This window comes from Symphalangus syndactylus, chromosome 15 (genome assembly GCF_028878055.3).
Source record: "Symphalangus syndactylus isolate Jambi chromosome 15, NHGRI_mSymSyn1-v2.1_pri, whole genome shotgun sequence".
NCBI classification, from domain to species: Eukaryota; Metazoa; Chordata; class Mammalia; order Primates; family Hylobatidae; genus Symphalangus; species Symphalangus syndactylus.
In genome coordinates this window covers 45,372,022-45,380,858 of record NC_072437.2, presented here as the reverse complement: position 1 = coordinate 45,380,858, position 8,837 = coordinate 45,372,022, and the positions used below count along the sequence as shown (strand labels likewise).

Genomic DNA, 8,837 nt, shown 5'->3' with positions numbered 1-8,837 from the left:
CCCCGAAGACATTTTCCCCATTGTCTTGGTGAATAACATTTGGCTCCTCGTTACTTAGACAAATTTCTATAGCCAGCTTGAATTTTCCCCAGAAAATGGGATTTTCTTTTTACCACATGGTCAGGCTGCAAATTTTCCAAACTTTTATGCTCTGCTTCTCTTTTAAACATAAGTTCCAATTTCAGGCCATCTCTTTGTGAAAGCATATAACTGTAGGCTTTCAGAAAAAGCCAGGTCAAATCTCGAATGCTTTGCTGCTTATAAATCTCTTCTGCCAGATACCCCAAATCATCTCTCTCAAGTTCAAAATTCCACAGATATCTTGGGCAGGGGCAAAATGCTGCCAGTCTCTTTGCTAAAGCAGAACAAGAGTTACCTTTGCTCCAGTTAAGAAGTTCCTCATCTCCATCTGAGAAAATCTCAGCCTGGACTTAATTGTCCATCACTATCAGCATTTTGGTCAAAACCATTAAATCTCTAGGAAGTTCCAAACTTTCCCACGTCTTCCTGTCTTTTTCTAAGCCCTCCAACCTATTCCAACCTCTGCCTGTTTCCCAGTTCCAAAGTTGCTTCCACATTTTCAGGTATCTTTATAGTAGTGCCCCACTTCTCTTGGTACCAATTTTCTGGATTAGTCAATTTTTACACTGCTTTAAAGAACTACCTGAAACCGGATAATTTACAGAGAAATGAGGTTTAATTGACTCACAGTTATGCATGGCTGGCAAGGCCTCAGGAAACTTACAATAATGGTGGAAGGTGAAGGGGAAACAAGGCATGTTTTACATGGTGGCAGGAGAGAAAGAGTCGGGGTGAAATTGCCGTACACTTTTAAACCCATTAGATTCTTGTAGAACTCACTCACTATTGTAAGAAAAGCATGGGGGGAATTGCCCTCATGATCCATTCACCTGCCACCAGTTTCCTCCCTTGACATGTGGGGATTATAATTTGAGATGAGATTTGGGTGGGGAAACAGAGCCAAAACATATCATCTGGATATTTTGGATATTTTAACAATATTGGTTATGGCATTGACATCTCTTGATCGTCATTTTTCTCAAGAATTGGTCATATTGTCTTGGATCTTTGTATGTGCAATACATTTTAATTACATTTTAAATATTTTGTTGTGAGACTCTGGGTTGTGTTAAAAATCCTTTGGAGGATGTGTGTGTGAGAGAGAGTGTGTGAGTATGTTGTGTTTTATCAGATAATCCACCTGGTCAGGTTTAGTATGTAAATTCTGTTTAGTCTTCTGTGGCCAGTGGTTCCAATATAGTTTTCAAAGACTTTGTTATTTTGTTTGGGTCTATCCTGGAACTCAGGGTTTAGGGTGAGACTTGGGCATTGTTTTATTTTATAGATTATTGTAAAAATATTTTTATGCTAATTTGCATCTGTTCTGCATATACAGTATGAGGGTGCGCCCAGAACTTGAGCCAGTTCACAGATAAAAGTAGGGAATCCTCTTCTCCAGTTCTTCCTTCCCAGGAGTTTCTCTGTGGGTACATTTCTCCTGTCCTCTGGCTAAAAAGCTGACATTTCACTCAGAATTTTAGTTTCCTATACTTTCCTGTAGTTTTGTATGGCTTTAACCTTCAGGAAAAAATGGCAAGAAAAAAGAAAAATGTAGGAGGAATCCCCCCTACCCCTTTAGAACACAGGGCCTCTTGGTTCCTCTGGCCAAAAATGAACTTGGATTTTGCTGTTGTTGCTGTTTTGGGTGTTCATGTTGTTCCAACAGCAGTGCAGCTTTGTGAGTAGGTAAGGCTTCCAACAGAGCTGGCAGAAAGAAGAATACAAAACAAACAAAAACACATGGTAAATTATCCCTACCCTTTGGTCCACAGAGGGCCTATTTCCCAAAGAAGAATTTATTTCAGAATTTTTATAATTTGTACCTGCTGTGCAGTTTTGTATCCTATGCAGCCCTCCAAAAGATAAAGAGCAGAGAGAAAAAACAAAAACAATAGTGTAACCTCACCTCCATACTGGTTGTTCTTTAAGTTTTGACTTACTTTTCAATTCTTTTGCTATTGTTGACTTTTCAGAGCCCTCATGTAGTTGCTTTCCGTATCTTGCCTAGATATCTTAGTTGTAATCATGGGAGGAGATAAGATTCAGTGGGCTTACTTCATCTTGACAGAAACCAGAAGTCTGTGGGAATGTTTAAAATTTTTGAGTAATTTTCTTAATACATATAAGGGAATATATATTTTCTATTTCTGTAACTTTGTTGGTAGTTATTCCAGTGTTTTTGAACTTCCAAAATTTTTGTTGGGATGTCAGTTGTAAGATTTTTTATTGTTCTTTTTTTAAAAAACGTGTCTTTTTTACTTGGTGCTTTTAAGATTTTCTCATTGGCTGGACGTGGTGGCTCATGCCTGTAATCTCAGCACTTTGGGAGGCCAAGGCAGGTGAATAATTTGAGGTTAGGAGTTACAGACCAGCCTGGCTAACATGGAGAAACCCAGTCTCTATTAAAGAAACATAAAATTAACTGGGTGTGGTGACAAGTACCTGTAATACTAGCTACTCAGGAGGCTGAGGCAGTTGAATCACTTGAACCTGGGAGGTGGAGGTTGCAGTGAGCCAAGATTGCACCCCTGCAGTCCAGCCTGGGTGATACAGTAAGACTCTGCCTCAAAGATTTTTTTCATTGTACCTTTTCCACAACAGTTCCATTGTTATATACTATATTTTTCTTTGTTATTAAGCTGTTTGGAGTACATAGTATATCTCACATCTGTGGCCTTTTATATTTTTTATTTTTGCAAAATTCTCAGAAATTACCTCTGTAAATACAGCTTTTGGTATATACTCTTTCTCTTTCCTCTCTTTTTTCTGGATGTCAATTTCACATACGTTAGACTATTTGTATTACCTTATATGACTTTTAAGCTCTTTCTTTTATTTTTGTATTTGCTCTCTTTCTTTGAGTTTCAGACTGGATTTTTTCTAGGGACCTATCTTAAAGATTACCAATCCTCTCTTTAATAGTGCCTCATCTGCTGGGAAACTCATCGCTTGAGTTCTAATTTTTAGCTGTTATATTTTTATGCTTAAGAATTTTAATTATTTTAAGAATTATAGTTCTTTGGTAAAATTTTCCATGCTCTTTTTTGAATATATTTATTGTAGTTATTTAAATGTCTAATATCTAATAACTAAAAACTGAATAACTTCTTGGACCCTTCTATTTTCTTTTTTCCATTTTATCATATAATGCGGTTTTATGGTAATTTTTAAATACTAGCCACATGTATAAAATTGTAAATGATCTGGATGATGCTATCTCTTCCTATAGATTATTTCCTTTAGAATTTTGGTAGCTAAGAAATGGATCACTGTACTATATCTAGAATTGAATTGATTTAATCTTGACTTTTCTGTATTTGTAGGTTCTGGTATAGGTATGTTTCTGATTTATAAATACTATAGGGTGTTTTCCTTAGAAATTTTTTTTTTTGAGACGGAGTTTTGCTCTGTCACCCAGGCTGGAGTGCAGTGGTGCAGGCTTGGCTCATTGCAACCTCCACCCACTGGACTCAAGCAATTCTCCCACCTCAGCCTCCCCAGTAGCTGGGATTATAGGTGCCCGCCACCACATCCAGCTAATTTCTGTATTTTTAGTAGACACAGGATTCTCTATTTTTAGTAGAGACGGGGTTTCACCATGTTGGCCAGGCTGGTCTCAAACTCCTGACCTCAGGTGATCTACTCACCTTGGCCTCCCAAAGTGCTAGGATTACAGGCATGAGTCACCATGCCTGGTCTTCCTTAGTAATTTCTAACTTGAAGCTGGAGTATTTACTTATATCATCTCACCTCGTTAGGCTCTGACTGCCAATACTTTTCCTTCTCAACCTACAGCACTGCCTATAGCTCTGCTTTTTTTTCAGCTTCTCAATTTCTGCTCTTGCAGTGAGAAGAAAAATAATATGAAACATTATTCTGTCAGTGAGTTTGCCTTTTCTTTTTAGCTGGGTTCTTCAGGTGCTGACTGCCATCATAGCTTCCTAATGCCTTCAAAGAGATAATTTTATATTTTATCCACCTCTCTTTTTTCTTGGTGTGAGAATTGGTCTACCATGAATTACTCTGTCTCTTCTAGATATGGACATTTTAGACAGGATTTTCTTCTTATACTTCTTATGTATTGCTCTATAATAAACACATCGGTGTGAACATACACATAATGGCAGATTTATATCTATGGATATGTATTTGTATGCGATATTGACATATTTTATGTTCTGATGCCAAAATTGGTTATCTTATCTTTAACTTTTTATATATACTTTACATTTCATGAATCTAAAGCAATCAATGTCAAAACACGTGTCCTTTTAGCAGTTCTCCCTTAGTGGTCTCACAATCACATTTTTCCACATGAGCTTGGCAATAGGCTTAAAGACACATAGGCTTTAGGTCACAATGGAGAAACTAATGCTCCAAAACTGTTCACATGAGAGATACTATTCATCAAAAGTACTTTGATTTTCCCTAGTGAAAATAGCCAATATGTTTCACTTTAAATAATTCTATAAGTGCTAGTTTTTTTATTTCTTAGACCTCTTCTTTGCTCATCACTTTCTGGTGATTGATGTGTAATAAATAAGGACTTGCCTCTATAACATTCCATAGTTCTTTCTAGAGCAAAATGTTTTAGGCCTAAAAAAATGTGTTGGGGCTGGGTGTGGTGGCTCATGCCTGTAATCCCAGCACTTTGGAAGGCTGAGTCAGGCGGATCACCTGAGGTCGGGAGTTTGAGATCATCCCGACCAACATGGAGAAACCCCGTTTCTACTAAAAATATAAAATTATCCAGGTGTGGTGGTGCATGCCTGTAATCCCAGCCTCTTGGGAGGCTGAGGCAGGAGAATTGCTTGAATCTGGGAGGTGGAGGTTGTGGTGAGCCGAGATGGTGCCATTGCACTCCAGTCTGGGCAACAAGAGCAAACTCCATCTCTCTCTCTCTCTCTCTTTCTCTTTCACACAGACACACAGACACACACACACACACACACACACACACACACACACAAAGTGTTGGGGCATCCATTCTGCACCTTTTCAATTTTGACCTTCCTGGCCCTGCACTGTACTGCAGTTATCAAACATTCTGGCATTCTATTTTATTTGTAATTTAATCAATCACAAACTCCATGTGACACCCAAGTCAGACATGAGTTGTGCCCAGGAAAATGCCACATAGCTGGACATCATTGCATTTAGTCAGATGTTCTTTAAGAATTTAATTCAATCATTTTTCCCTAAAAATTTTGATGTTAGGAGATATGGGGAATAAACAGTCACACCCATGTTATAGAATAAAGCAATGGTGTATCATTAGTCCTATTATAATTTCAACAGATTCTCCCAAATTTTGTTTACATTAGGTAAAATTGAATTGGAGAAATGAACATAATGGTAGTGTAGTGTTTGAGCACTATGCATCATATACTGGAAAAAATGCATTAGGTATTTTTTGAAAGCATACCAAATATAAAAATTGAGTAACAATTTGTTTAAATATATTTGTCACAGTAACTTTTTAAATATGTGTATCCTTTATGGGTATTTTCTCCAATGGTTATTTTTGATTTTATCTCTTCTACTTATAGCCGTGTCACTGTCAGTTGGAATCAGTACATAAATTTAGTGTAAATTTGTGCTTGTGTTGACAGAATACGTCTGTTATCAAAGTTTATGTTGTTAGGGAAATGCCACTTTTCTCACTGTTGAGAATTACACATAATGGATCTACATGCTACGTTTGTTTTTGAGGGTCACTGTGGAGAAAATATGTTTTGTGACATTTATTGTAGCAATAAAAAATTTCAAACGGATGTACAAATTTTGTCTCAACTAGACTGGTTTAAGTATTGAAGAATCACTAGAAAGAGGAAAGAAAGTCTTTAGTAGAAGAAGGGTATTCTAGGAAAGTAGTGGAGGAAATTTTGTAGGACAGAATTATGTTATCAATCATTGATCTTCTGGCAAGACCCATCTTTCACTTTGATCTGTGCATGAAGGGGAGAGAGGAACTGTAATTAGACACTGAAAGAATGGTTGGTATGTATAATCCTTGTGAAAATTATAAGTGCAAGAGTGCATTTTGTGAAAGTGTGAAAGTTAAGGTGTTGTGACTGAAAGAGAATTCTAGAAGAAATTCTCAAGTCATCAGGCAGCTTCCATGCCATGAGATTTGGTCACATACATCGAGAGAGCAGCATCCATGGTGGAAAATAGTACAATAGTAAAGAATGCCTTCAATTAATTATCAAGGACAATACCAAGAGAATGAGGCTGAAACAAAAATGAGGAAAAATAGTAGACCACTTGTGGTTTCTGGCAACTACAGTCTTGAACTCATTACCTTGTAGATTGTTTCTAGCTAGAACAATTTCAGCTACAAGTGTAAAAACTATATTTGAATTAGTACAAGGAAAAGTAGAAAAGTTCCTGGCTCACACAAGTGCAGGAAGGCAGAGTGTGTTTGGTTTCAGGGGAGCTCTCAAGAGACCTCTGTATTCAGGAACTGAAAAAGTTCCTGCTTTTCTACCCCTCTACACCCTTCTTTACCCTTATCCCTACTCTCATATATTTACTATGATTGTTTTACATTTGGAAAATAATCTGTGAATGTTTTCTTAAATTTAGTGTGCATGTGCACACATACACACACTCCTTGTCCTTAGAAATCCCACTTTTGTGAAGCTATGCTATAGAAATAAATCAGTAGATAATAAAGAATAGATATATTCTTTAGATAGATAGGTAGATAGATAGATAGTGCATTGTAAGATGAGTGTGTGTATGCATGCTTTCATATGCCTAAAAACGTCCCAGAAAGATATGTGTAAAACTGTTAATAGAGTTATAGTTACTCTGGGAAAGCAATGACTTGGCATGGGCAGGAGGAGTATGTTCCTTTTTTTTATGCTCATAGTCCTGCTTTGCTTATTGTATTAAAAAGTATTTTTTCTATTTTCTTGTGTAATTTTAAATTGTAGCCTTTTAAAAAGTGTAATGAAATTTTGAAATTCCTCATGTAAAAAAAAAGAAATTCCTTGTGTAATTTAAAATTGTATAAAAGAGATCCAACAGAAAACATAAGAAAAGTAGTTTAAGATTGGAGCAGAATTTGTAATTCAAAAATCTCATTGCATGAACATTTTTAGGTCAGTTTTTCACCAAATACATACAGTAAAAATGTCGATGTGTATTAAATAGCCTCACTGGTTGTCATGGTAACATCTAATTTGTTTCCCATTTTCTGTTTAATCACTAATGCTACAGGAGACTTGCCTGCAGCTTGTTTGGCCTCTGGAAAGTGACTGACAAATTCATGGAGAGACAAATATATACACAAATAAAATATGACTGCTACTCCCTATTTTCTCTTCTTCCTTTTAGTTATTTTTGAAGTACTAGCTCGGTTCACAACGGACTGAAACATCAATAGCTTCCAAAAGTCTACTTTAGCATATCTTTTTAAAGTGGGAAGCATACCATCTGGGCATTAGATGAGTTGGTTTCTAGTCACAGCTCTTACACTTACACAGTGCCTATTATTTTATCATTTACCTGGAACTTGACAGTCTACAAACTACTTTCAAATAAACTATTATATTTAATCCTCACAAAAGCTCTGAGATTCATGGTACTATCACCCCCATTTTAAAGATAAGAGATCTGAAACAAGAAAGGTTAAATTACTTGCCCAAGGTGAGAGCAATTTATAATTGGAATTGCAAGAGAAATGACACAAACTTAGGTTTGTAGACTTCAAGCCCAAAGCTTGTTTCAAGATGCTATTGCCTAGTAGACCATGCCTTTTACAAGCAAAATAATTACTTAAAATAATATAACATATTAAAAAGTAATAGGGTGAGGCTGGGTGCAGTGGCTCATGCCTGTAATCCCAGTACTTTGGGAGGCTGAGGTGGGCAGATCTCCTGAGGTCAGGAGTTCAAGATGAACCTGGCCAACATGGCGAAACCCTGTCTCTACTATAAAAATACAAAAAGTTAGCTGAGTGTGGTGGTGGGTGCCTGTAATCTCCTACTCGGGAGACTGAGGCAAGGAGAATTGCTTGAACCCAGAGGGTAGAGGTTGCAGTGGGCCGAGATTGTGCCACTGCACTCCAGCCTGGGTGACACAGCAGATTCCATCTCAAAAAAAAACAAAAACAAAAACAAAAAAAACCTAATAGGGTGGATATGTATAATATTAATATAGATACTAAATAAGATACAGATATACATCAAGGTAGCATTCAAGATAAGTATATCAAAAAGTACAGAGAATAGTAAGACACTGAAAGCACAAGTCCTGAGCTAACTTTCTTCTTTTTCTTTTTCCTCCCTTTCCTTTCCTTTCCTCTCCTCTCCTCTCCTCTCCTTTCCTTTCCTTTTTTCTTTCTTCTCTTCTCTCTTCTATTTTCTTTTTTTTCAGACAGAGTCTCCCTCTGTCACCCAGGCTGAAGTGCAATGGTGTGATCTCGGCTCACTGCAACCTCTGCCTCCCGGGTTCAAGCGATTCTCCTGCCTCAGCCTCCCAAGTAGCTGGGACTACAGGCGCCTGCCACCATGACTGGCTAATTTTTGTATTTTTAGTAGAGCCGGGGTTTCACCATGTTGGAAAAGCTTTTCTTTTCTTTCTTTTCTTTTCTTTTTAATTTTCTTTCTTTTCTTTCCCTCCCTTCCTTCTTTCCTTTCCTTTCCCTTTCCCTTTCCTTCCTTTTCCCTTTCCCTTTTCCTTTCCTTCCTTGCTCTCTTTCTCTTCTCTTTCTCCTTCCTTCCTCCCTCCCTCCCTTCCTTTCTTCC

At 37.3% G+C, this 8,837-nt stretch overlaps 1 long non-coding RNA gene across 2 annotated transcripts in view; it reads right to left on the bottom strand.

Moving 5' to 3' along the window:
• Positions 1–1,430: 1,430 nt before the first annotated feature.
• LOC129463621 (uncharacterized) overlaps positions 1,431–8,837 on the bottom strand; it is a 593,164-nt gene continuing 585,757 nt past the window's right edge. For both annotated transcript variants that reach the window (XR_008651242.2, XR_008651243.2), the window contains 2 exons: positions 2,022–2,160; positions 1,431–1,785 (listed from right to left, as the gene is read on the bottom strand). This is a non-coding gene — a long non-coding RNA (uncharacterized lncRNA). The remainder of the gene's footprint in view (positions 1,786–2,021; positions 2,161–8,837) is intronic.